The 6690-nt window shown below is 45.8% G+C and overlaps 1 pseudogene; it reads left to right on the top strand.

Annotated features, from left to right (window-relative positions):
* Nucleotides 1-223: 223 nt before the first annotated feature.
* LOC129033668 (ATP synthase F(0) complex subunit C1, mitochondrial-like) lies at nucleotides 224-933 on the top strand (annotated as a pseudogene).
* The last annotated feature ends 5757 nt before the right edge of the window (nucleotides 934-6690 follow it).

The following is a 6690-nucleotide window of genomic DNA, read 5'->3' as shown; positions in this document are numbered from 1 at the left end:
CAGCTAATTCTTTGGGCAGATTTCCCTATTCTCTTTACATCCAAGGACAAGAATTCCTCTGCCCTGCCCAGGGAACAGAAGCCTGCTGTGCCCACTCAGAGGAAGATTCTGATCAGAGAACACATCAGCATTTAGAAAATTGCAACTTCTAAGTCACCTTGGGCAGGGTGAATGCTGTGGGCCAAGCTGGAGATGCAGGGCGGTAGGCGTGCAGAGTGAAAAAATGCAGACCCTTGGGGCACTACTCGTTTCTCAGGCTCTGATCTGCTGTAGTACTAGGGATTTACTCAGGTCTGTGTCTGCCTCCTTTCTGAATAGGCCAAATAATTTATCCAAACAGCTTTCCTACAGCAGCTCTCCACTCCACGTGGCCAGATAAGAGTTCCAAACCAGTGTTGTCTCATGGGACATTGACACAGCAGTCAAGTTTATTGATGCTGGGGCAATCACAATTGGTTGGTTGGTTGGTTTGAGATAGGGTCTCACTTTGTCATCCAGACTGGAGGGCAGTGGCACAATCACAGTTCACTACAGCCTCAACCTCCCGGGCTCAAGCGATCCTCCCACCTCAGCCGCCTGAGTAGCTGGGACTACAGATGCATGCCACCATGCCCAGCTAATTGTTTAATATTTTGTAGAGACTGGGTGTTGCAATGTACCCAAACTGGTCGTGAACTCCTGAGCTCGAGCAATCTGCCTGCCTGGGCCTCCCAAAGTGCTGGGAATACAGGTGTGAGCCACCACACCCAACCTACGATTGTAACTGGCTCAGGGGCTGGCATAGGAATGATGTCTGGCAACTTGATCGTTCGCTATGCCGTGAGCCCATCTCTCAAGGAACAGCTCTTCTATGCCATTCTGGACTTTGTCCTGTCTGAGGCCATGGGGCTCTTCTGTTTGACAGTCACCTTCCTCATCCTCTTTGCCATGTGAAGCTCCATGGGGGTCACCTACTCACCCTTGCTGCTATGACTCCATAACATTCCTGGTGCTGGCATGTGCTAAGTTTTACCATGAAACACATTTCTCTTTTTTTTTAAAAAAAAAAAAAAAAGGCAGGGCAAGGGGGCAACTTTCTTGGTGGAACGAATACTGCACTGGGAATCCAGAACTTAGAACCCTGGTTTTCAGTTCTGGTGCTTTGGCTAAGAGGCTGTGTTATGTTAAGCAAACTTCCTCCAGTAATTTCCTTTTACAGAAGATACAACTAACTTAACCTGTTTTAGACCCAAGGCTGGGACAACAGCTGTCAGAGTTTTCTGAATGCCCGTTCTGGTTCAGCTATACCTTGCTTTCTTTAGTTATCTTTATAGAGCAGTGAAAAATTCACCTTTATGATAAATGATTGCATTACCATGTGAAACTTTCCACCACAGCAAGCCAGGCAAAAATATGACTGTATATGATCCCTGCTGAAGGGAAGTATGTAGAAATAAAATGACTCTTGTACTGCAGTAGTGAGACTGCTGAGTGGGTATGTGGGCAGGACATGAGGGTTTCTTTTTTTAAAGTTTCTACAACATAGATCGTGCATGGTGTCTCAAGCCTGTAATGCTAGCACTTTAGGAGGCCAAGGCGGGAGGATCCCTTGAGCCCAGGAGTTCAAGACCAGCCTGCACAACATAGGGAGACCCTGTCTCTTAGGAAAAAAAATAATACAGTGGCTCATGCCTATAATCCCAACACTTTAGGAGGCCAAGGCAGGTGGATCATGAGGTCAAGAGATCGAGACCGGCAGGGTGTGGTCACTCACGCTGGTAATCCCAGCACTTTGGGAGGCCAAGGCAGGCGGACCACGAAGTCAGGAGTTCGAGACCAGCCTGGCCAGCATGGTGAAACTCCATCTCTACTAAAAATACAAAAAATTAGCCGGGCATGGTGGTGCACACCTGTAATCCCAGCTATTCGGGAGGCTGAGTCAGCAGAATCATTTGAACCCAGGAGACGGAGGTTGCAGTGAGCTGAGATCCCGCCATTGCACTCCAGCCTGGGTGATAGAGTGAGACTCTGTCTCAAAAAAAAAAAAAAAAAAAAAGAGATCGAGACCATCTTGGCCAACATGGTACACCCCGTCTTTACTAAAAATACAAAAATTAGCTGGGCGTGGTGGCGCGTGCCTGGAGTCCCAGCTACTCAGGAGGGTGAGGCAGGAGAATCGCTTGAACCCGGGAGGCAGAGGTTGCAGTGAGCCTAGATCGCGCCACTGCACTCCACCCTGGGGACACAGCAAGACTCCATCTCAAAATATATATATATATAGTAATAATAATAAAATTAAATTAAAATTAAAAAGTCACTATAATATTGTTGTTATGTTTTCTACTTGTTGGTAATATTTAAGCACCTAGGCTGGGTAACATAGCGAAACCCCATCTCTACCAAAAAAAAAAAATACAAAAATTAGCCAGGCATGGTGGCAGCACCTGTAGTACCAGCTGCTCAGGAGGCTGAGGTGAGAGGATTGCATGAGCCCAGGAGGTTGAGGCTGCAGTGACTGTGATCATGCCATTGGACTTCAGCCTGGGCAACACAGCAAGACAATGTCTCAAAAAAAAAAAAAAAAAGATAAACACAAATTTAAAGTGATATAATAGATATAATAGGCTGGGCATAGTGGCTTACACCTGCAATCCCAGCCCTTTGGGAGGCCAAAGCAGGCATATCACCTGAAGTCAGGAATTCACGACCAGCCTGGCCAACATGGTGAAACCCCATCTCTACTAAAAACACAAAAATTAGGGCCAGGCATGGTGGCTCACACCTATAATCCCAGCACTTTGGGAGGCTGAGGCAGGTGGATCACCCAAGGTCAGGAGATTGAGACCACCCTGGCCAACATGGTGAAACCCCCGTCTCTACTAAAAATGCAGAAATTAGCCAGGCATGACGGCACGTGCCTGTAATCCCAGCTACTCAGGAGGCTGAGGCAGGAGAATCACTTGAACCTGGAAGGCGGAGGTTGCAGTGAGCTGAGATCTCGCCATTGCACTCCAGCCTGGGTGTCACAGCAAGACTCTGTCTAACAAAAAAAAAAAGAAAAAGTAGGCATGTGTAGTGGCAGGCCCCTGTAATCCCAGCTATTTGGGAAGCTGAGGCAGGAGAATCACTTGAATCTGGAAGGCAGAGGTTGCAGTGAGCCGAGACTGCACCATTGCACTCCAGCCTGGGCAACAAGAGCGAAACTTTGTCTCAAAAAATTAATTAATTAAATAAATAAATAAATAAATAAATAAATAAAGTGATATAACAGATTCTTAAAAATTATTCAAGTTTGCTTAAGACAGCAAAATGTGAAAAACTCATCTCTCCTCACCACCCAATCATTATTGCCCATTGTAGGCCAGGAACCCCAGGAAATAGACTCTGGAACAAACTTGTGTGCGGATGGCTCATTGGCAAGTGCTCTCAGAAACATGTGTAAGGCAGTGAGAAAAGCAAGATCTGGCACAGAGGGAAGTTAGGCTGTGATGCAGTTGCAACAGAGGCTTCAGCAGTCCTTCAGGGAGCTCTGAAACTAGGATGGCCATTCAGAATTGTCCCAAACTGAGGCAAAGGGGAGATGCATTTATATCCCATAATAATCAGTCATTGGATGCAATCTGTCCTTAGGCAGGAACTTAAACTTCGCAAAGCAGCTACACACAACTAAAATCGCAGTCTGGCGAGGCACTATACAGTAAGCTGTAAGCAGGCAACATTCCTGGCAACTGGAATAAGTGGTTTGTACTAAAGAGGGGCATCTAGAGAACACACCACACTAGCTACTAGAGCCCTAAACTCCTATTCCTCTCCGGATACAAAAATCTGCAGTTACATGTGTATCCTTAAAGACCTGTGTTTTGTTTCTTTTTCTTTTTCTTTTTAAAATAAAACAATTGCATAATATTTCATATTACAGATGTTCAATTTCATCAGATGCCTTTTTTTTTTTTTTTTTTTTTGAGACAAGAGTCTTGCTCTGTCACCAGGCTGGAGTGCAGTGGCACGATCTGGGCTAACTGCAACCTCCACCTCCCGGGTTCAAGCGATTCTCCTGCCTCAGCTTCCCGAGTAGCTGGGACTACAGGCGCATGCCACCATGCCACCAGCTCATTTTTTGTATTTTTAGTAGAGACGAGGTTTCACCATGTTGGCCAAGATGGTCTGGAACTCCAGACCTCGTGATCCGCCCGCCTCAGCCTCCCAAAGTGCTGGGATTACAGGCGTGAGCCACTGTGCCCAGCTGATCAGATGCTTTTTTTACATCTTTTGTAATTATCATATGGTCATCCTCAAGCTTATCTGATTCTCAAGATTTGAATTGAAAATGTGTGAGCACAGCAAAGAACATTTTGGAAAATAATCAATAATGAAGCAAGTTGCCTTATCAGATAGCAAATCATAGTAAAAAGCAATAGTAATCTACACAATATGACATCATTGCATGAACAAACAAATGAATGGAAACGAATAGAAAATCCAAAAACATATTATTTTATGTATGAAAATATTTTGTCTATAATAAAGATGGAATTTTTCCAGCCTGGGCAATATAATGAAACTCTGTCTCTATAAAAAAATTAAAAATTAGCCAGACATGGTGACCTGCATCTGTAGTCTCAGCTACTCGGGAGACTGAGGTAGGAGAATCGCTTGAGCCAAGAAGGTTGAGGCTGCAGTGAGCTATGATCAAACCACTACACTCCAGCCTGAGCAACAGAGCAAGACCCTGTCTGAAAGAAAAAGAAAAACAGGCTGGGCGCGGTAGCTCACGCCTGTAATCCCAGCACTTTGGGAGGCCGAGGCAGGCGGATCACGAGGTCGGGAGATCGAGACCATCTTGGCTAACACGGTGAAACCCCGTCTCTACTAAAAATACATTAAAAAAAAAAATTTGCGGGGCGTGGTGGCGGGCGCCTGTAGTCCCAGCTACTCGGGAGGCTGAGGCAGGAGAATGGCGTGAACCCGGGGGGCAGATCTTGCAGTGAGCCGAGATTGCGCCACTGCATTCCAGCCTGGCAGACAGCGAGACCGTCTCAAAAATAAATAAATAAATAAATAAATAAATAAATAAACAAGAAAGAAAAGAAAAAGAAAAACAAAGGCTGGCTGCAGTGGCTTACGCCTGTAATCCCAGCACTTTGGGAGGCCGAGGCAGGCAGACCACCTGAAGTCAGGAGTTCGAGACCAGCATAACCAACATGGAGAAACCCCGTCTCTACCAAAAATACAAAATTAGCCAGGCGTGGTGGCACATGCCTGTAATCCCAGCTACTCAGGAGGGTGAGGCAGGAGAATCGCTTGAACCCAGGAGGCAGAGGTTGTGGTGAGCCGAGATCGTGCAATTGAACACCAGCCTGGGCAACGAGAGCAAAACTCCATCTCAAAAAAAAATTTAAAAAATGGAATTCTCAAATCAGTGAAATGGAATGAGTGTTCAGGGCATGGTACTGGGCAATCAAATATTTAGAAATAAAATTAAAGCCGGGCGCACTGGCTCACGCCTGTAATCTTAGCACGTTGGGAGGCTGAGGTGGGCAGATCACCTGAGGTCAGCAGTTTGAGACTAGCCTGGCCAACATGGTAAAACCCCATCTTTAGTAAAAATACAAAAATTAGCTGAGCGTGGTGGCAAGCGCCTGTAATCCCAGCTACTCAGGAGGCTGAGGCAGGAGAATCAATTGAACCCAGGAGACGGAGGTTGCAATGAGCTAAGATTGTGCCACTGCACTCCAGCCTGGGCGGCAGAGCAAGGCTCCGTCTCAAAAAAAAGAAAGAAAGAAAAAGAAAAGAAAAGAAAGACAGTGACAAACAAAAGACAATAAAGATTTAATTTATAGAAGAGATATAAACATTTAATAAGGATACAAAAAGTTACTCATTCTTACTAGCAATAGAGTAAATGTGGGCTGGGCGGAGTGGCTCACGCCTGTAATCCCAGCACTTTGGGTGGCTGAGGCAGGCGGATCACCTGAGGTCGGGAGTTTGAGACTAGGCTGGCCAACATGGTGAAACCCCGTCTCTACTAAAAATACAAAAATTAAGCCAGGCGTGGTCACTCACACCTGTAATCCCAGCACTTTGGGAAGCCAAGGTGGGCAGATCACCTGAGGTTGGGAGTTCGAGACCAGCCTGACCAACATGGAGAATCCCCGTCTCTACCAAAAATACAAAATTAGCCAGGCATGGTGGTGCATGCCTGTAATCCCAGCTACTCGGGAGGCTTAGGCAGGAGAATCTCATGAACCCAGGAGACGGAGGTTGCGGTGAGCTGAGATTGCACTAATGCACTCCAGCCGGGGCAACAAGAGTGAAACTCCGTCTCAAAAAAAAAAAATACAAAAATTAGCTGGGTGTGGTGGCACACCCCTGTAATCCCAGCTACTTGGGAGGCTGAAGCAGGACAATCACTTGAACCCGGGAGGCTGAGGTTGCAGCGAGCCAAGATTGTGCCACTGCACTCCAGCCTAGCCACAGAGCAAGGCTCCGTCTCAAAAAAAAAAAAAAAATAGAGAAATATTAATTAAAACAACATAATATCATCAGGGCAAGTAGAATTATCAAGAATTTTTAAATATAGTAATATTTATTACTGGCAAGCTGTGGAAGAATGATCACTTTTATTGTTGAGCAGAAAATAAATTAGTGGGCCTTTGGAAGAGCAATTTGGCAAGTTATGTCCAGAATTTAAGTGCATATACCTTGGGCCCA

Source organism: Pongo pygmaeus, chromosome 2 (genome assembly GCF_028885625.2).
Source record: "Pongo pygmaeus isolate AG05252 chromosome 2, NHGRI_mPonPyg2-v2.0_pri, whole genome shotgun sequence".
In the NCBI taxonomy this organism is placed as follows: Eukaryota; Metazoa; Chordata; class Mammalia; order Primates; family Hominidae; genus Pongo; species Pongo pygmaeus.
Note: the sequence above shows the minus strand (reverse complement) of the source record. Positions and strands in the feature narration are given on the sequence as shown.